The sequence below is a fragment of the Panthera leo genome, chromosome B3 (genome assembly GCF_018350215.1).
Source record: "Panthera leo isolate Ple1 chromosome B3, P.leo_Ple1_pat1.1, whole genome shotgun sequence".
Lineage (NCBI taxonomy): Eukaryota > Metazoa > Chordata > Mammalia > Carnivora > Felidae > Panthera > Panthera leo.
The window spans coordinates 41,078,295-41,100,758 of record NC_056684.1 but is presented as its reverse complement, the minus strand read 5'-3'; the positions used below and the strand labels follow the sequence as shown (position 1 = coordinate 41,100,758).

General features: G+C 38.7%; 1 protein-coding gene across 9 annotated transcripts in view; it reads right to left on the bottom strand.

The window, feature by feature from the left end:
* HERC1 (HECT and RLD domain containing E3 ubiquitin protein ligase family member 1) overlaps nt 1-19,990 on the bottom strand; it is a 186,294-nt gene extending 166,304 nt beyond the window's left edge. For 8 of the 9 annotated variants that reach the window (XM_042941773.1, XM_042941772.1, XM_042941782.1 and 5 more), the window contains exon 1: nt 19,826-19,990. The gene's annotated coding sequence lies outside the window, so the exon portion shown is untranslated. The remainder of the gene's footprint in view (nt 1-19,825) is intronic. The other variant, XM_042941774.1, reaches the window with a different exon arrangement.
* Between the last annotated feature and the right edge of the window lie 2,474 nt (nt 19,991-22,464).

The following is a 22,464-nucleotide window of genomic DNA, read 5'->3' as shown; positions in this document are numbered from 1 at the left end:
CATTTTCCTTTAAGTAATTACAGTGATATTATCTCTTTAAATACAAGAGTTCGATTTATAAGTCTTACTCAAAAAGGAGCAGACAGAAAGTTCCCATAAATATCAACACTAAGTTGCCTATTTTTCCTAGAAGGAAGATAAAAGCCAAGCAGCAAGATGGCAAGTTTACTTCAGCGTCTGCTTTATACAAACTGCATAGAAGGAAGCTAAAAGGCAGAGAATAGCTTGGGTTCAAGAAAAAAGAGAAGGCAGAGCTTTCCATCACTTAAATCTTCAACTCACATCTTCACTGTTTTAAAACAGTATGAATTCCTGTATCAGAAAACATCCAGGCAAATCTCTATTATAACATGATTGGATGCAAATTACAGCAGGGAAAATCCAAATAAAACTGATTTGGAAATGAGCTTAGCTATCTGAATATGTGTTCAGTCTTGAGAATTCACTTATAAATAAAACAATGAAGTCATACTATGAAGACCTGACTCAGAAGGGAATGGGAAGCTTTTCTTGTTCCCTCCTTGACTACCTCCCTCCTGCAAATCTCTCAGGTTAATGGAAAACTGAATTTGAAAATAAGTCCATCCCTGTGGAACTAATCAAGTTGTACACTTACTATATGTATATATCTATGAATTTATATTATAGTTTGATTAAAAGTTTTTAAAACATTTTTTAATGAAATGCCTAGGCTCAAGTCTACAAAAACATGTAAAGGACCTATATGCTGAAAATTTCAAGGGACAAATTAAGGAAACCAAAGGAGATCTAAATAAATGGAGAGACATGCCATCTTCCTAGATTTGAAGACTAAATATAAAAATATCAATTCTCCTCCAAAGTGATCTATAGATTTAATGTAATACTATAGACAAGTTTATTTTTTTAAGATTTTATTTTTTAATTTTTTTATGTAAACTCTACTCCCAACGTGGGGCTTGAACTCAGAACCCAGGATCAAGAGTCACATGCCCTACCAACGGAGTCACCCAGCCACCCTTAAACAAGCTTATTTTAAAATTTATACAGAAAGGAGAAGGCAAACCATAAGAGACTCTTAACTATAGAGAACAAACTGAGGGTTGATGAAGGGAGGTGGGTGGAGGGATGGGCTAAATGGGTGATGGGCTTTAAAGAGGGCACTTGTGATGAGCACTGGGTATCATATATGTAAGTGATAAATCACTAAATTCTACTACTGAAACCAATACTATATGTTAACTAGATTTTAATAAAATCTTGGAAGAAAAAAATTTACATAGAAAGCTAAAATTGTAAGCCTTACCATCAACTTAGTACCAACAAGAAAATACTGAAAGATATAAATAAAATATAACCCAATCCTCACAAAGAAAAAATTTTTTAAAATTAAGACCATCCCAAAAATCTGCTTGGGCAAACAGACTGATTAACAAGGGAAATTACTAGATGCAGTCAATAAGCAAGATTTGCTAAAGCCCTGACTTCAAGTACAAAAATCTATCCGCAACACAACAGGCTTCTTTCCTCTCCTCACCACTCCAAAAGTACTGATAATCAGGGGCACCTGGGTTGCTCAGTTGGTTAACCATCGGACTCTTGACTACGGCACAGGTCATGATCTCACGGTTCATGAGTTCAAGACCCACACCGGACTCTGCGCTGAGGGCACAGAGCCTGCTTGGGATTCAGTCTCTTCTTCTCTGTCCCTCCCATGTTTGCTCTCTATCTCTCTCAAAATAAATAAAAATATTTAAACTTAAAAGAAAAAAAAGAGCCATGCTTTACTCTTAATGTTTACCTAAACATTAAGGTCTGAGTTATTTACCTTTTGATCCAGTATATTGTGAAAACACATTTTTTCCCCCAAATTCTATAATAAAATGAAGCTTTGTCCTACGCATTGCCTCCCTAAATTAACATAATCCCAAACAGGTTTTTTTTTTACCTATTCACCCAGCCTTTACTAACAGGTCAGCTATTAAAGTATGTGTGGGGTGTGACTATACATCCCAGTTTGCCCAAGATATTACCATTTTATGCCAATAGTCCTGCATATACCCTTTTATGATGGTAGAGGCAAAAGACCAACTACCGATGGATATTCTCTTTTAAGAATACAGTATTTCAGGTTATAAAACAATATGTATAGAATTTTGAAAAAAGTTTCATATAAATGATCTAGAAAAAAAAATCTGGAGAACTACACATTAGAATTTAATAGTGGTTACTCTGCGGAGTTGAACAGTTTTTGCCTTTTGCTTTGTATTTCCCTATACTGTCTAAAAAAAGTATTTTTTACAATAGCATGTATTATCTTTCACACTTTGAAGGGAATTATTTCCATTTGTTAAAATGTAGCTTTCTTTCTGACCAAAATCCTCATCTCATTTCAAAAGCACACACTATTCATTAATATATTTTATTCATCAAGAACTGAGGCAATGTGAGATAGATACATAAAGAGACAGAGAGTAGAAAACTTTAGCTTTTAAGATGCAGAAAATCTAAATTCAAGAACCAGTCTTGCTGTGGAAAATATAGGACCTACCTACCTTTCAGAGTTGTTCAAAGCATCAAAGGAGAATCCATGTGAAAGTATTTTAATACAATACACTAATATAAGCTATGATTACTACTACAAGCACATGAACAAACTATGGAAACTCAGACTTCATGTATAAAATGAAGGCGCCTATTAAGTGAGCTCCAATTCCCTTCTGGTATTAACAGTGTCCTCTTAACTCAGCCTTCTACCTGCATCTAAGCTCTCTCTTCAGAAGGTATACCTTTTCTACAAGTAATAGTCCCCAGGTCTCCATGTTTTCTACCTTCACTAGGTCAGAGCCAGATCTCTACATTCTTCTCTTATGGCCCTGTCTGAAAGTGAAAGAAAATATGTCTGCTTCCTCCAAACAGACGTTAAAATCTCCTTTAATCTGATTTATATTTTATGATCTCCATCTGCTATACCCCGCAATGTGGAATAGTGGCTAATAAGCAGACGGACTTTGGAGCCAGGCTGCCAAGGTTCAGAACCTGGCTCTGCTATGTCACCAACTCTGCAATTTAACCATTAACAATTTACTTAATCTCTCTGTAAAACTGAGATAAAAACAGTACACCTACTGCATAAAGTTGTTAAACAATTATAAAAACAGTGCCTGACATACAGTAAATGTTATATGTGATTAAATCCTTTTTAAAACTCCTTCTCTCTAAAAGTATAATGTTTATAGGTTAAGATAAAACAAGCAACAACCTTTCTTGTTTTTTTTCTCACTGAAAAATGTATTCTCATTTACCTATCAAAATTTCTCCACTAACTGTAGTGAAGTCATACACACTCATCATCAGATGTTCTTCTTTATTCTTTTTTCAAATCCTCTAAGCCAACATTTCCCAAAATCTGTTTCCTTTAGAAAATTTGTTTCACTAGTTCTTCAAGATGTTATGAGAGGGGGAAAAAAGGTTCAGTGATCAAATAAATTTGGAAAAGGCTGTTTTAATGTTAAACAGACTTCTTTTACATATTGAATGCACCATTACATTCCAAGAAACCATAAACTGCACAATGTTCACGAAGCATTAGGAAAATGCTGCTGCTCCAGTTCTTTACAACCTTTAATACAAAATATTCTATGTTAGGGGCACCTGGATGTTTCGGTCTGTTAAATGTCCCACTCTTGATTTCAGCTGAGGTTATGATCTCACAGTTCCTCAGTTCGAACCCTGGAGTCCTGCATGGGGCTCTGCACTGACAGTGCCTATTTGGGATTCTCTCTCTCCTCTCTGCCCCTCCCCTGCTCATGCTCACTAGTACTTTCTCCCTCAAAAACAAATAAACATTAAAAAAAAAAAAAAAAGAAAGAAAGAAATGAGGTACTAAAAAAACAACAAAACCAAAATATTCTATGTTATGTAAACTCAACATTTTAAAAACCTGATTCAAACACAAGGCCTGTTCTCAAAATCATGCTGAGAAATCTGCTCAAGAAATCAGTAACTGCTGCCCTGCACAAATCAGTTCTTAAATTTCTGAATATGAACACTGACCTCTAAAAAAGAACCACCACCAATAGCCAGCTAGCTAAACATGCTAGGTCACAGCTGTTATCTCATGATGGCATGTTAACCTATTTATTGGCCAAACATCCTTTAAACAAAGTCTAATTATTCAATATTTTTAAGTATTCTCTGAATATTCAAATAATAAGTACTTGTACTCTTCCCTTAAAGGAATTCCACCACAGAACCTTGTCAATCATCCCAGAACCAGTTCGGGCATAAATACAATGCCCTAAATATACAATCTACGGGGCGCCTGGGTGGCTCAGTCGGTTAAGCGTCTGACTTCAGCTCAGGTCACGATCTCACGGTCCGTGAGTTCGAGCCCCGCGTCGGGCTCTGGGCTGATGGCTCAGAGCCTGGAGCCTGCTTCCGATTCTGTGTCTCCCTCTCTCTCTGCCCCTCCCCTGTTCATGCTCTGTCTCTGTCTCAAAAATAAATAAAAAAAAACTACATTGCTAAAGAGGTATCCAAAAGAACACCACTTAATAAATGAAGAACAACAGAATTGCACTATTTTGCAATTCTTGATGAATTAATAAATCTAAACAATGATTGTCAATAACTGCTAACATCCCAAGCCATAACAAGACCTTACGTACCTCCTATGTAAACAAACCACTCCCATGAAGTACTCTTACAACAACAAAATTCTGACAAATTATCAATTTATAGGAAATTTAGGAGACAGAATATGTTAAATGACATCACAGAAATGCATTCAGCAAAATGAGACCATGTGAAATTTCTCAGAGCAAACAACCTAGTTTCTTTCTAAGGAAGTAAAAAAAGAGATGGAGGGAGAGTCTAAAAGATTAAAATTGATTTAATAAACATGCCAATAAACTGTAAAGTACGGACTTTACTTTGACCCCATTTCAGGCAAAAAATTATATATGTATACATATGCAAAAAAATTATATATGTATACATATACACATATATACATACATACATGTAAGTAAAACAATCAGAAAAATATGAAACCTGATTATATACTTGGTGATATTAAGAACTTGCTATAAATTTATTTTGGTATGATAATGCTGTTTTGCCTACTGTATAAAAAGAGAGACTCTTTTAGAAATCTAAACTGAAATATGTGAAATTTACAAATTAAATATGCCTGGGATTTGGTTCAAAAGAGTCCAAGGATTTGGTGGTGTGGTAGTTGATAGAACTATAGAAAAAACAAGACTGCCCATAATTCTTCAAGCTCAATTATGAGTACATGGGAGCTCTTTACACTATTCTATTTTATATTAACATATGTTTAAAATATTTTGTAATAAAATTTTTTTAACGTTTATTTGAGAGAAAGACAGAGAACAGGGGAGGGGCAGAGAGAGAGAGAGAATCCGAAGCAGGCTCCACACTCAGCACAGAGCCAGACAGGGGGTTTGATCTCACAACCATGAGATCATGACCTGAGTCAAAATCAAGAGACCCAGCACTTAACTGACTGTGCCAAGCAGACACCCCTAAAAAGATTTTTTTTTAAATGTTGTCTGGGAATTGAATTACTTCCCTAGGACTACAAATAGTCTCTACATGAATTCCCACAATAGATTAATGCACAGTCAGGCATAAGAGAATGTAAATTTACCATGATCAAATTATATTTATAAAGTACTATCGGAAACAATTTGACATGAATTTCACTAACACCCAACATGCTAAACTCTCACATAATTACTGTTATTTGCAAGCCTACTACAATCTAACCAATTTATGGCTTTCTATGAAAAAACTACAGTGTTTCAGTATAATTTTTTAATTTTTATTTATTAAATAAAGCAACAATCACAGAAAAAACTTGCAGACAATACTGCAGAGTCATCACTATCTTTCTAGTCCTATGGGCCTATCCTACTTCTGGAATTCACCATTAGCAGACTCATTGCATAAGTGCTCCAGCGCACTGAGCTCCAAAAGAATTAGCTTTATCTTGTATATGAAAACCCTTTCCTGCCTTCCTACTCTGAAATAAAGAGCCAAACCAACAGATGGCAGACCAAGAGGGAGGGGGTGGTGATAAGGAGCCAGTTACAAGAGAGAACCAGGGAAAAAGAAAATAACACTGAGAACTGAAAGATGTAAGAATTTAAGAATACAAAATATTCAGCAATTCTGTAGATTTTTGCAAAGCAAAGTCACATTTTGTCAATCATCAACTACTTTAAAGTGAAGGGACTCTATGAATTTACATCTTACTTTACTCTCTTATGCAGTGTACCTTTAAGACTTTTGAGAAGTCCCTCTTAATATCTCAAACCAATTTAAATTAACCAAAGCAATTCAAACTATTTCCAAAATGAACAAGGGGAACAGGGGACTTACTAAGCTTTTATCAGTATTTCACTATGGCTTTACATTCACATCAGCCTTTTCGGAAGCTACCAATTTTTTTTTTTTACTTCAAAAAAGTAAAGCTATCCTCCTCTTCTATCCCAATCTCCAATATAATAATAATAATAATAATAATAATAATAATAATAATAATAATTTAAAAAAAGCATCAATATTAATGCAGCCTAACTGGTAGAAGGTTTTAATTAAAATATTAGTTTAAGAAACATTACAACAGTGTTGCTATTAGAAGTATAGTTTTAATCTAAATTATATTTCTTAAAAATGGCTAGGCTTTCAGTATAACATTGAGAACATGTCAATTACAGCAGGCCATCTTTGTCCATTCATCATGCCAAGTTACCTCCTGCTTCCAGATTAAGCAATTTATAATCACTTAATCAAGCCCATAATACCACATAATACAGAAGTCCACCACTCACGCTCTTGCAGTTTTACAAAGAAAGAGCAACTTCCTTTATGATCAGAACCTATTAAAAGAGGGTCCAGAGGCACCTGAGTGGCTCAGTCGGTTAAGCGTCCAACTTCAGCTCAGGTTCATGGGTTCAAGGCCCACATCAGGCTCTACACTGACAGCTCAGAGCCTGAAGCCTGCTTCAGATTCTGTGTCTCCCTCTCTGTCTGCCCCTCCCCTGCTAACACTCTGTCTCTCACTTTCAAAAATAAATAAACATTAAAAAAATTAAAAAAAAAAAAAAAAAGAGGGTCTAGCAACTAGAGGTTATCCAAGGGCTCATTCCTCAAAGCTACCTCTCTCCTCTATGGAAGCTTGTCAAATACCAGAGTCTCTATCCTGTCTATCTCACAGAGGTGTTAAGAAGATCAACTGAGAATATGGTTACCAAAGTACTTTACAAACTAGAAGCCATATACACTATACAAATATGTATGTGTGTGCATATGTATGTAAATGCACACACACAAATGTAAGTCATTATTATTTCACTACTTGATTGTGCTCTAGACAGTTTGCAGGCTAAACTTGCTCCCTACTATCATTAGGTTTCAACATCTACCAAGAAGAATTTCATCTTTCTATATGAAAATTTAACCTTTCTGTAGTGATATCCAATCCATATACTAATTGCTGTTCTCTTCTCACATCTATTCCCCCATTTGGGAGAACAGAACTAGAAACATTCTTTAAGAATTCAAAGCAACATGTGGCACCAAAAATTTTGTCTCACTGTCACTATGAGTTCATAAACATGTATGTAGAATGGTCTTGCTCAAACATTAGTTGGACAGGATTTTAGATCAGCCAAAACCATCACACTGAGGTTGGCCATTTCCAAACTCTGCCCCCAAGAGTTTCTGCCAACAGCCCCCTTTGTTACAGAATTCTAATCCACACTCCCACCACTTAATAGCTGTGTGAGCCTGAACAAGTTACTTAACCTCTCTGTGCTTCAATTTCCTTATCTACAAAATAAACAAGTTGAATGTTGTATTCAATCAGATTTAACCATGGTTTAAACAATAGATAAAAGCACTTAAAATAATGCCTGGTGCACAGTAAATGCTCAGTAAGTGTTACCCAGCATTATTCCTTTAAATGTGCATCTGTCTACTCTACCACACCATCTTCAGTGAATTACACAAATCTCTCCATCATTCTCTTTTTATTTTTTTTAAAGTTTATTTATCTGTTTTGAGAGAAAGTGCGAGCAAGGAAGGGGCAGAGAGAGAGGGAGAGAGAATCCCAGGCAGGCTCTGCTGTCGACACAGGGCTCAAACCCACAAACTATGAGAGCATGGCCTGAGCCAAGGTCAAGAATCGAAGACTTAACCAACTGAGCCACAAAGGCACCCCATCATTCCTTCTTTTTAAAAGAATGAGCAATTTTGAGAAAACAGAATCTGGCCATATTACTGACAAAATTCATTATATGTAAATGAATACTTGGTTGTGTAAGAAAGATCAATGATATCTTCTATAAAAGATACTTTTGCTTTTTTAAATATTAACACATAGATAATATAATCTTTCTAGTTCTAGAATAGATTATCCTATATTTCTAATACTATCAAGTTAGCAAAGCTACTTACTTGAATTGTATAACATAAAACTGCCCACTGCCCATGACCTGTATTAAGTTAAAAAAAAAAAAAAAAATGCTTGAACAATATGTACCCCCCAAAATGAAAATCAACAGACTTTAAATTAAGAGTTTAGAATGAGGACAAATAGCTTGCCAGAGCAAGAGGAAATATTACCATTTCATTAACATCACCACCATTATAATGAGAATAACCAAACACTGCAATAAGCAAAGAGCTGAATGGCAAGCTTATTTTTTTGCATATTACTTAGCATAACCTATGCACAATTATATGCTCTTGATAATGGTATAAATTCTAAATCTTTTACTGTTTATTTATTTTTGAGAGAGAGAAACAGAACATGAGCAGGGGAAGGGCAGAGAGAGAGGGAGACAGGGAATCCAAAGCCGGCTCCAGGCTCTGAGCTGCCAGCACAGAGCCCAACGCCAGGCTCAAACTCACAATCCGTGAGATCATGACCTGAGCCAGAGTTGGACAGTCAACCGACTGAGCCACCCAGGTGCCCCATAAATTCTAAATCTTAACGTTTCACATGTGATAACACAATGCAAAAAAAATTCACACTGTGTAACTGATTTAATAGTTCCCCTTCGTCATAAAACATTAAAGACGTACAATTATTGAATCCAATTTAGAGACAATTTTACTCCACACTCAAGTTCCTAGAGCTGTATTCCTGGCTTTCTATGTACCAGGGACTTTAGAGGCACCAGAATGAGTAAAATATATAGGTTTATGGCGTCATGGAGTTTACATTCTAGTGAGGAAGACAAATAAACAAGTAGACAAGTCACTAAATTTCAGGAAGCACAAGTGCTATAAAAAAAAACAAAAGAGAAAAGGAGAGTGGAGGAAAGATGATTACTATTTTCTACAGTGTGATGGCTAACAATTTCTCGAAAGAGGTAAAAACCTCTGAGAACTCCTTTTTAAACAAACACTTGAATGATGTGAGGGAGGAAACAAAGATCTGAGGAAAGAACACTCCAAACAGAGCAAGAACAAATAAATATTAAGCCCTGGAAATGTACCTGTCACAATCAAAGAATATAAAGAGTTCAGTATAGCACAGGTGGAATGAACAGAGAGACAGGCAGGGATGAACTATACCATGTGGTACCTTGTAAGTCAACACAAGGAATTGGGCTGTTACTTTAATTGTAAAAGGAAGTCATTGTAAAGTATTAAGTAGAGGAATGGCCTATCTGACCATTAAAAAGGTCATTCTAGCTACAAGTAGAAATAGACGGTCAGAAATCAAGTGAGAAAGCAGGGTTAAGAGACTACTGCGATTATTTAAGCAGGAGTTAATGGTGATTTAGACCAAAGTAATAAGGCAGACATGATGACATGTGATCAGATTAGAAATATATTTAAAAAATAGAGTCAAGAGGTTTTGTTGATGGGCTTATTATAGGGTTTGAAGAAAAGAGAAAAATCACAGATGACACCTAGGCTTTTGGCCCAAGTGACTACTTGATTAGTTCTGCCATTTACTAAGAGCTGATTCAGAGAAAATGAAGAGGACAGAAATCATACCTTCTTTATTGTATAAATTTAATTTGAGATGCCTCTTAGTCAAATGAAATGGTGAAATGAGCAGATGAACTCTAACCTGGACCTCAGGGAAAGGGTCTGCACTACAAGACATAAATGTGGAAGTCAATCAGCACAGAGAGTTTTTAAAGCTATAGAAATGGATAAATGTAACTGGAAAGACTTCATTGTTTAATCCTCACATCACCCTTATGACATAGCAATTACCACTACCCTCACTTTTATAGACCAGGAAACTGACACTAAGAGACTAAGACTTGTCCAACATCACTCAGCTAGCAAGTGGCAGAGTTCAAAAAAAAAAAGAAAAAAACAGATCTGGATTACAATGACCCTGACCTTTTTCAACTGAAGTTAGTCATCTGAACCAGAGAACCTGAACTGAATACTGGAGTAAATATTTTCTCAATTCTCCCAAGAATGGTAGATACCTAGTGGCATTCTAGATGCACCAGTGAGAAAGACTTAATTCTTTACATACAGTGCATGTCCAAATGTCCTAAAACATTAGTGTTTAGTTCTCTCCTGGAATCCCAGCTGAGGGAAAAAAACTCACCTATACTATTATTCAATTATTATCATTCTATTACTACTACCTCTACTGGCACCACTAGTACTTGGAATCCTTTAAGTTAAGAGAGAAAGAGATTGGTGAATAATGTTACCATACTATGACTTTTCATGGCCTTCTCCTTGTAACTAGTAAAATCAAGTGTCATTTGGGGTTTTTATAGGACCAAAGGTAATTTTACTAAAAGACTACGCAGACCTCTATTGGTTCCATTCACAATCAGCACTCAGCATCTCTTTTCCTGAGAACACCAGTTCATCTGAAAACTACTAGAATGTAAGCTCCTCCAGTGCAAGATTTTTTGTTTTTTTGTATGGACTTGTCAAATCACTATGCTGTACACCCAAAACTAATGTAACATTGTGTGCCAATTAGAGTTAAAATTTTTTTTAAAAAGAATCATCTTTTTTTTTTTTTTCATTAATGTGTCCCAAGCACTTGGAAAAGTGTTCTTTCTGGGAAAGAACCTAAATTTCCAGCTGGGCAGAACTTGTTACCTTATAAGATGGGGATGTTTCTCATGTTGTCTTAGTACCTTGGTCGCACTAACATCTGGTATTATCCTAATCTAGAACTGTAAACTCTCGATTGCATCCTCCTTAAGATTAACCTTCTTTCTCATGGAAATATAATAGCTTCCAGATATGGCCATTACCGGTCAAATAACTACCATACCATGATTTCACTATGTACTGTGTACAGTGTTCAAAATAACGAGCACACAGTGTGAACCAAAACTACTAAATCATACATACTATGGAAGAAAGAATATTCTTCTTACAATCTCAGCTATCTTTTGTTAAACTCCAGAAGTATTTCAGAGTATAGGTATTATGAATCAATGCAGCAACTCCATTAAATGCAGAAAGTTTCAATGAGCAAACCCAGCTAGACCAGAAATTGCATTCAAATTGATTTCACCTGCACAAAATAACATACATGTATCAGCACTATATTAGTGGACAATGTATTTCATTTTCAAACTATAAGAACCTACCAACCACAGGCATTAAGTGCCCCTACACAATAGGTTCAGGTCACTGAAATTACTACACAGCATTTTTAAAAATCAGTCATCTCTTGGGGCGCCTGGGTGGCGCAGTCGGTTAAGCGTCCGACTTCAGCCAGGTCACGATCTCGCGGTCCGTGAGTTCGAGCCCCACGTCAGGCTCTGGGCTGATGGCTCGGAGCCTGGAGCCTGTTTCCGATTCTGTGTCTCCCTCTCTCTCTGCCCCTCCCCCGTTCATGCTCTGTCTCTCTCTGTCCCAAAAATAAATAAAAAACGTTGAAAAAAAAAATTAAAAAAAAAAAATCAGTCATCTCTGGAAAAAAAATAGCACAACACATTCTCTGTTGGTAAGGTTATAAGGAAAATAGGCGTTCTCATACATTACTGGTGGGAATGCAAACAAGTACAACACTTCTGTAATATCTAACAAAACTACATACAGTCATCTACTCTTACCCAAAGGGGGAGACCCCCAGCGGATACCTGAAACAGCAGTTTAAGACCCCCCAGTGGATACTTCAAATCGCAGATAGTACCAAACCCTATATCTGGTATGTTTTTTCCTACACATACATACCCATGATAAAGTTTAATTTATAAATTAAGTAAAGTAAGAGATTAACAACAATAATAAAATAGGACAATTATAACAATACAGCTAATCCTTGAACAACACAGGGGCTGGGGGCACCGACACCCCATGCAGTTGAAAATCCGCATACAACTTTTGACTCTGAAAACTTAACTACTAATAGCCTATTGCTGACTGGAAGCCTTACCAATAACAATCAATTAACACATATTTTGGACATTATATGTATTATATACTGTATTCTTACAATAAAGTAAGCTAGAGAAAAGAAAATATTACTAAGTAAATCATAAGAGAAAATATATTTATAGTACTGTGTGCACCCAGGTAGTTCAAACCCAAATTGTTCAAAGGTCAACTGCATACTATAATAAAAGTTATGAGGGGTGCCTGGGTGGCTCAGTTGGTAGAGCATGCGACTCTTGATCTCAAGGTCATAAGTTCAAACCCCACTTTGGGTGTGGAACTTACTTTTTTTTTTTTTTTCAACGTTTTTTATTTATTTTTGGGACAGAGAGAGACAGAGCATGAACAGGGGAGGGGCAGAGAGAGAGGGAGACACAGAATCGGAAACAGGCTCCAGGTTCCGAGCCATCAGCCCAGAGCCCGACGCGGGGCTCGAACTCACGGACCGCGAGATCGTGACCTGGCTGAAGTCAGACGCTTAACCGACTGCGCCACCCAGGCGCCCCTGGAACTTACTTTTTAAAAAAAAAAAAAAGTTATGTGAATGTGGTCTCTCCCAAAATATTTTATTGTACCATACTCAATCTTATGATGATGTGAAATGATAAAATGCCTACATGTAGTGAGGTACATATGATGAAGTGAGGTAAATGACAGGCATTGTGATATAGTGCTAGGCTACTACTAACCTTCTTTCTGACTATACATCAGGAGAAGGATCATCTGCTTCTCAACCACTGGTGACCACCGGTAAGTGAAATCATGGAAAGATAAACTGTAGATATGGGGGAGGACTACCATATGTACTTAACTTTTGACCCAGCAATCCTACTCATAGAAATCTTCCTTGAAGATACACCTCTAACAGTACAAAACTGCATATGCACAGGTCAGTTAACTGCGATACTGTTTATAACTGCAAAATATAGGAAACAACTCAAATGTACATAGAATGGCTGAATAAATTAGATAAATCTACTGACCGGAGTGCTATACAGCTGTAAAAAAAGAATGAAGACTAGTTATTAAAAAGAATGAAGTAATTTGGGGCCCTTGGGTGGCTGAGTCAGTTAAGTGTCTGACCCTTGATTTCGGCTCAAGTCACGATCTCACGGTTTGTGGACTCAAGCCCCACATCGGGCTCTGCGCTAAAAGCGCGGAGCCTGCTTGGGATTCTATCTTCCTCTCTCTTTGCCCTTCCCCTGCTCCCTCCCTCTCTCTTAAAAATAAATAAATAGACATTAAAAAAAGAGACAGAATGAATTAATTTGGAGAGATTTCCAGGATATCCGGCGATTTCCAAGAAGTAAAAAAAATAAACTCCAAAAGAGTATCTATAACATGTTACTCTTCATATAAGAAAGAAGGGAAAAGAAAACAGTTGGGCAGTTAGTCAGAAAGTTAAACATAGAGTTATCATACAACCCAGTAATTTCACTTCTAGGTATATACCCAAAGGAACTGAAAATATATGTCCACACAAAAACTTGTACATGAATGCTCATTTGCAGTATTATTCACAATAGCCAAAAAATAGAAAACCAATGTCCATCACTGGATGCACAGATGTGATATATCCATATAATGGAGTATTATTCAGCCATAAAAAGGAATGGAGTACTAATACATGCTACATGGTAGAACCCTGAAAAAAATCATGCTAAGTAAAGGAAGCCAGGCACAAAAGTCCACATACTATATGATTCCATTTACATGAAACGTCCAGAATAGACAAATTTATACAAACAGAAACCAAATTAGTGTTAACTGGGGCTAAGGAAGATGGTAGGGGAAATGACTGCTAATGGATACAGGGTTTCTTTTTGGAGTGGTGAAAATATTCCTGAATTAGATAGTTGTAACGGCTGCACAACCTTTGAATAACAAAACACCACTAAATTGTACACTTTAAAAAGGTAAGTTCTGTGTTGGGTGAAATGTGTCTCAATTAAAACTATATGAGAAAGGGGCGCCTGGGTGGCTCAGTCGGTTGAGCATCTGACTTCAGCTCAGGTCATGATCTCGTCATTTGTGGGTTCAAGCCCCGCATCGGACTCTGTGCTGACAGCTCAGAGCCTGGAGCCTCCTTCAGATTCTGTGTCTCCTCCTCTCTCTGCCCTCCCATGCTCATGCTCTGCCTCTCAATAATAAATAAATGTTAAAAAAAAAATTTTTTTTAAACTGTATGAGAAAGAAAGAAGAAAGGAATATAAAAAAAAAACAAAACACAGGCTGTTCATTTCTGTAAAAGAAGTAACAGAAGAATAAACAAAAAAACTGAAGAGACTGGTTACCTACAAGGCAAGGAAAACAGATGGGCAAAAGGAGGTGGAAGTGGAGGTGGAAATGGGGTAGTAGGAATAAGAAGTGATATTTCTCTGTATCTTTTTATGTAGTAATGTTTAGTAACTACAATGTTTCATATACCAAAATAAATAAATCAATAATCAAAATCAACCAGGATTGAGGGGTAATCCAAAATGGAATACAAAGAAAAGAATCTAACTGCATTACAGATGAAAAACAGAACCACCCTAAAGGGAGTGGGGAAGTAAAGAACTAACCTAAACAACTTTGGAAAAAAAAATATTTTGACTAGATACTGTAAGGCTAAAGACAAGACAAAAAAAAAAAAAAACCAAAAAACACTGGACACAAACACTGAACTCTAATTAGCAAATAGGCATCTCAAAAGGGTACTGTTAGCAATCAGTAACTACTTGATATGCATTATAAAAGTCAGCAAGTGGGGCGCCTGGGTGGCTCAGTTGGTTAAGCATCCGACTTCGGCTCAGGTCATGATCTCACAGTCTGTGAGTTCGAGCCCCACGTCCGGCTCTGTGCTGACAGCTAGGAGCCTGGACCCTGCTTCAGATTCTGTGTCTCCCTCTCTCTCTGACCCTTCCCCGTTCATGCTCTGTCTCTCTCTGTCTCAAAAATAAATAAACGGTAAAAAAATAAATAAATAAAAGTCAGCAAGTAATTTGGATATGATCTATTATCTCATTTTCTGTAGAAAACAAAAGCCAGATTTTTCACTATCAGAAAAAAGTTACAAATAAGAAACAATCAAAGATTGGGGGCCGAGGTGGGTCAGTCGATTAAGCGGCCAACTCCTGGTTTTGGCTCAGGTCATGACTTCACAGTTTGTGGGTTCAAGCCCAGCATCAGGCTCCACGCTGAAGGTGCGGGGCCCGATTGGGATTCTCTCTCTCCCCCTCTCTACCCCTCCCCTGCTTGCACTATCTGAGTCTCTCAAAAAAAAAATAAACTTAAAAAAAAAAGAAAGAAACGAGTAAAGGTTAAAATGAACCTGTGGTGTTGGAGTAGAGTAGAAGCTATCAATACAAACTCATGGTTTTTAATATATATAGAAAGATAAATATAGAAATAAACAAGCATGCGCGTGTGTGCGCGCGTGACTCATTTGTACGTTAGTGTATATACATGTATTTCCAAACCCTGCCCTCTGAGGGCCTAGGATTAGTGACACTCCCGTTAACTACACCTAGCATCCAGGTCTTAATTTAAATTCTATTCTCTGATCAAAGGAAACAGATTTCCTTAGACAAGTTCTTGATTCCAGGACTGATAAAAGGAAAGGTACAAGATGAGCAAGAAATAGCCTATGGTGCCAGAATATAAGGAAGTTCTTGAATAAGGATGAAGGCCAACATGAAAAGGCTCCTAATGGCCAAAACTGGGGAAATTTGAGTAACAAAAAAAATAGTATTGGGCTATAACATGTAGAATAAAACAAATAACCAATGACAGTATACTTATATAAATAAATAACCAAATAAATGAGGAAGAGATACCACTTCCTAATAGAAGAATTCTAATAGTATGTATTTTTAAAATGAAGAAAATACAAAATCACCATTAGGTAGGAACCACAATAACTGTTGAGGACAAGATCTACCAAGGCATGGTAAAATCAGTGGCAGAAAGTTTGAGGAGAAACAGTTTATCTGCATAGTCCCCCTCCCCCCTCCCAAGACATGTACCAAAAGAGTGAATAGTAACTTTATAAGGGAAACACAGCAGAGGCCACCTTAACAAAGTAATCAAGGTGAAAATATCACTAGCGATAAGATCTGTCAACATGTATCCTCTAAAATGATGCACCTAGGACACATCATTTCTGTGGTTTTCTTGTAAACATACATAATTTCAATCAAATCATAGAAAACATCAGACAAATCCAAAATGGGAAAAATTCTACAAATTAACTAACAGTACTCCTCAAAAGTGTCAAGATCATGAAAGACAAGGAAAAATTGAGGAACTGTCACAGACTGGAAGAGACAAGAAAGATATAACAACTAAATGCAATTAATTAAATCCTGCAACAGAAAAAAAGGCATTAGGGGGAAAACTAGTGAAATTCAAATAAAGTCTGTAGTTTAGTTAACAGTATTATACCAAAACTAATTTCCTGGCTTTGATCATTGTACTTTGGTTATATAAAGTGTCAACATCAGGAGATGATGTATGAAGAGTATTATATAGGAACTCTCTGTACTATCTTTGCGACATTTCTGTAAGTCTAACATTATTTCAAAATAAACGGTTAAAAATAAATAAAATCCATCAATTGATCATCTTATGCAAGTGTCATATTTCCTTGCTCAGGGATCTCATCTGTAATTTAATATTCTGATTAATTTAGAGGGCCCAGTAAGTGACAACAGAAAAAACTAAAACCATAAAAATGAGATCTGGTATCTAAAAATTAATTATCTACTTTATGTTCCCTTAGACCTTAGTGAAAAAAAAAAAATTGCTAGCTGTTGTGACTTCACTGGCTTTGCAAACTTATTTTTAAATGATGTGGCCAATTGGTTGTTTTCAACATCATGATAATCTGCAGTATGTGCCTGTAGCAACGCATTTGTCTATTAAGCCAAAGTTTTACTTACATTAAAAAAAGTCAATAGGTTATAGTAAGTTTTTTACTTATTATTACATAGTTGTCCAACTATAAAATTCAAAATGTTTCACAAGTCAATATGCTTTTATCTTAACACAAACTTCTCTCCACACCCCAAACCACAAAGTCTTCATTACTATTATTTTACTGAAAATCTAAATTTTAACAGTGCAACTGTTCAATATATCGAGTCATTCTTTTTAATTTAAATACTAAGGAGTATTTGGGGGAAAAAATGTCTTTTAGGAAAAAAAATGCTTGAAACATTAGAATTCTACTGCTATTTATTATTTACATCTTCTACTAACCAATCCAGACCAACCAACAACAAAGTCTTTGAAATTCCTTTAATCAAATAGGATTTGCAGACGATGTTTATATATATATATATATATATATTTTTTTTTTTTTTTTAATGTTTATTTATTTTTGAGAGACAGCACAGGCAAAGACAGAGGAGAGGAGACACAGAATCTGAAGCAGGCTCCAGGCTCTGAGCAATCAGTGCAGAGCCCCACACAAGGTTGGAACCCACAAACCGTGAGATCATGACCCAAGCCAAAGTCAGACGCTCAACCAACCAAGCCACCCAGGCGCCCCAGAAGATGTTTATATTAATAAACAGACTAAGTGACACATTTGCTTTCTCCTCCATGCGCCACCAGGACGCCTGCATAGGGAGTGGAATACATGACCAGCAAATGAATGGCTAAGTGTCACATGCAAAACAGCATGACTAGAAATTTAAGAAGCAAAGTGATAAGAGAACCTCAGGAAAAACAAAATTCATATAAGTTTAGAATTACAAAAGGCCTTAATAGGCCATTTAATCCATTCCAATAACAACTGCGGACAAATGACAATCTATCACGTTTTTTAAAACCACTAGATTTTCAACCTCCCTAGATATTTCATTCTGCTATATAATACTGTCATATAATTTGAAAGAAATATTACAAGACTATTATTTTCCCTACTTAATGCTTTCTTTTCTCAAATAATACATTTTAACTCACTTCCAAGATATGCCCATGTGTAGATGCATTATACGTGTGTGTACATGCATACAGACACCTAGGACACTCAATTTTGCTTGTATAAACTCACACCATAGAAACCTGCATAATCAAAGGCAGGTATCCATCCTATCCCAATCACAAAGGCACTATGACAAACAATGTCACATAATGATTTGGGTCTAAAAATAACCAATGAAAATCAATGTTATAAAACCTTGAGGAAAAGAGGTTTCTCCCCACCGTGAATAATCATAGTTTGCTTCCCCCAAACACTGCTCCTTTTCAGCACCCACCAAAGAAAGAACTGTAAAAACATGTATGTACTAGATCCAAGCAGTTAACACTTGTTTAACTTTCGATTTTTAAAACCATTTAACTAACAATCATTTTGGAAGAGGGTCCAATGAAAGAGACAGTGATGACAGAGTACAACCAGTGATAATGAACAAGTAACCAGTCTTAATCAAGTGGACCCAAGTGACTCAAATAAAACAAATCATTTTGAAACATATACAGAATGGGGAAGTCCCAATCAATGATGAGCCAAGTATTATTCGAAAAAATTAAGCGTCTGTTAGGAAATACACCAAAATGCTAACCATGAAATGCTATCTCTGGAAATGGAATTACAAAGACGAGTTAGTTAAGACTGGGTATTCCTATAACTCTGATTATCCATATTTTCTACAGTACTATAGACATTATTTTAAAATTAAGGCAAATTCTGTCCCTGCACACAGCTCTCTGGGCCGGAGAGCAGGTCTTTTACATAATCTCTTGGGAAAGGTGGTACCAGTTCCTGTCCTCGTGTCTCCCAAGAACCTGCCACTCATCACAGAAAAGGTTTCAACATGTTCCCTGGGACAACTCTTTTCCTCATCATCCTCATCTCACCCAGAGACTAAACAATGCATCTCGTCTCCTCTTTTGGTAGCACAGGCATTATAAATTGTTATTTTACAGAGGCAGGAGATTTGGAGAAAGGTGTACCAGATGAGCTGCCCCCACCCAAAGGCAGAGCAAAGGAGAAAGACACGTCGTCCCAATCTCCACCTCAAAAGGCGGCCGGTGACTGGGGGCACTGGGGTCGAGGCTTTCCCGAAACAGGGTCGGGCCGCTGCCCCACGACCCCAGCCCCGGCCGGGGAAAGGCCCTCGTCAGAGGATACAGGGGTGAAGGAGAAGGTCAGAGACGCGACCCCCGAGGGCCCAGGGACAGGTACAAAAAGCCGCTGGAGGGGCGGGTCCCTGTGCGAGCGGCTGGGTTTCTAAGACGGCTCTGTAGGCGCCCAGGCGGCGGGAGGCCTCTGAAGCCGGGGGCGCGCACAACGCCGGGAGGGTTCCCCCAGGCCTCCGCCTGCCGCCCACCCAGGACCCCGGCGGCCCCGCTCGGCCGCGGCCCGGGAACGGCCCCGGCCGGCCTTGCCGGGCCGGCGGGGCGCACGCACAGGCAGCCAGGAGGGCAGAAGAGGCGTTACCGTACGCGGCTCCGGAGCTGGCTGGCGTGGGGCGCGGCTCCGGCGACCCGAGCTCGGCTCGGCAGCGGCTGCGGCGGCCGCGTCCTTTATTTTTGCTGCAGCAGCGGCGACTTGTCAAAGGGAAAGACGTAAGAGGCGGCGGCAGCGACGCCGGCGGCGGCGGCGGCGGCGGCGGCGGCGGCGGCAGCAGGCAAGTATCGCGAGATTTGGGCGGTACTCTCGCGCAGTCTTGACCGCTCGTCCCGCCCCCCCCCCCCCCCCCCGCCAAGGCCCAGCGCGGGAGGCCAGAGGGGTTGGAGGAGGAGCATCACCGTGGGATTGCGGGAGGAGGGGAAAAGGGAAGGAGACTTAATGGCGGGGGCGGGGGTTTGGCTTATGTTCTGGGGACTTCGGCACCGCCCTGACCTCCCTTTTCAGCCTTCGCGGAGTCTAGACAACCCCGTCCACCCGCGGGGGCTGGACTCTGCTTATGAGGCACAATTGGAGACGTTTCACAAGGGCGGGTGAGGAGTTGGGGGCCATCCAGCAGTCCCCGTTTTCCCCGTGGTGGGCGGAGAAGACCTCACCGCCCAGAGTCCTGGGCGAAAGAAGCGACGCTTGGGGAAGCTGGCAGCAGGGGCGGGGCGACCACACCCCTTTATCTCGGAAGCGCGCCTGGTTCTCAGCGCTCTTTATCTCCCCTCACACATGGCCCTAAACCTCTGGCCGGTCAAGTTCAATCATATAAAAGTGTTTCACTTGGCATACTTCTATCTTATTTATGTCTTTGCGCTGCAGGACTGCTAGAACCCTGCAGATGCTGGGGCCTGCCACTCCTTAGTTTTCTTTTCTGCTGAGGAACACCGAGTTAAATTGTCCCTTGGGTGACTTACATCCTTCATCATGACCCAGACCTTCACAAAGAAGTCCCGTGAAGGGTGGGAACGCTAACAGGCTTTGGTCATCACCGTACACCCAGCACCTAACAGCAGTCCAGGTGCTCATTAAATTATTGAAAGAATATATTCCTGTCTCCTCCCTTCTGTTATCTTTTCTTACTACTAGACTTCCACATTTCTAGCCATCTTCCTGGTGTCCTTTGTTAAACATATTCTACTTAGTTACTGCTTAACTGAGTGAGGATCTGAAGCCTTTCTCTTCCCTCCAGAAGCTCACAATCTAATTGGGGACATAAGAGGAGTTCATAACATACAAGCCATGTATGTGTTACTCATGTAAAAAATTATGATACAGGCAGAAGACAGAGTGCTTGCCAGTGGTTAAATTGGATATATATGAGGCAGTGTGGCCCAAGTCCACTATCAGACGTAGGTGAGAATTCTGGAGTTCTACTTACCTGGTATATGACCTTGGGCAAGTTGTTTGACCTCCCTAAACCTCGGTTCCTTATCTATCAACCTATAATGTTGGTTCTTATTATCACAGGGTTCCTGTGAGGAGTAAATGTATGTAAAGCTCCTGGCACATATTAATTACTCTTTAAATGGTAGGCCTCATTATGTGTATAACTTTTAAGTTTCTATATATAAAATATGCTGTGTATTTCTGGTAAACTAGATGTGAGGGAGTGGGTATACATGGAGTGATATTGCTAGTGCTTTATGATGGGGATATTGCATGTGAAACTGAGATAAGGCCAACAAGTCCCTTATCATTCTCATTTTAACTTGCTGATGATGTAGGCATCTGTGCCACTCAAGTATCCCAGGACATTTCATTTTTCCTGGATTGTAAAACTATTGCTTTTACTCATTCTTTTTCAAGAAAAAGCACCTGGGTGGCTCAGTTGGTTGGGTGTCCGACTTTGGCTCAGGTCATGATCTTGCGGTTTGTGAGTTTGAGCCCCGCATCGGGCTCTGTGCAGACAGCTCAGAGCCTGGAGCCTGCTTCAGATTCTGTGTCTCCTCCTCTCTGCCCCTCACCTGCTCGTGCTCTGTCTCTGTCTCTCATGCTCTGTCTCTGTCTCTCAATAATAAATAAATGTTAAAAATTTAAAAAGAAAAGAAAAGGACTCTGCTTATTTTAAAGGCCATTTAAGAGAGTCCCTCCTTCCCTCTCCTTAGCTTCCACCCTCAGAGCTATGTGCAAAGGAGAATTGAACAATTAGACAATTGAGTTCAACTGCAGACAATTATCAAATATAGTTAATGTCAGCAAGTAAACCCTGGCTTTCCACCCTCACCTTGACCACTCCACTTCTTTTCTAAACACTCTTTAATATTTATATCAACATCTTCTGGAGTCTTATTGTATCATTCTCCCAACTCTACCAGTTCAATTTATCCAGATTTCCACTAGAGAAAAATGTTGGAGATGGGAGGGGCTGTTAGAGGGAACTCAAAGCCAAGGCCTCAGCATTGCTGGCCCTTGCCCTGAAAGTCCTCTGAGCAGTGCACTGCTCAGTGCCACACCAGTCGGCTACATTTTTCCCCACAAATACACATCATACCCATCTCATGCCACATATTCCACAATCCTACACCTCAACCAAGAGGTCCCAGGCAGAGGAACTGGAGAATCAACAGAAGAGTATATATTTTTTCATTTTTCAACTGCACATAGGAAATATGTGGCTCCTAAATAAAAAGTAGTGATGGACTGAGGACCCACAGGGGGTTTCACAGGAGCAGCCAAGATGG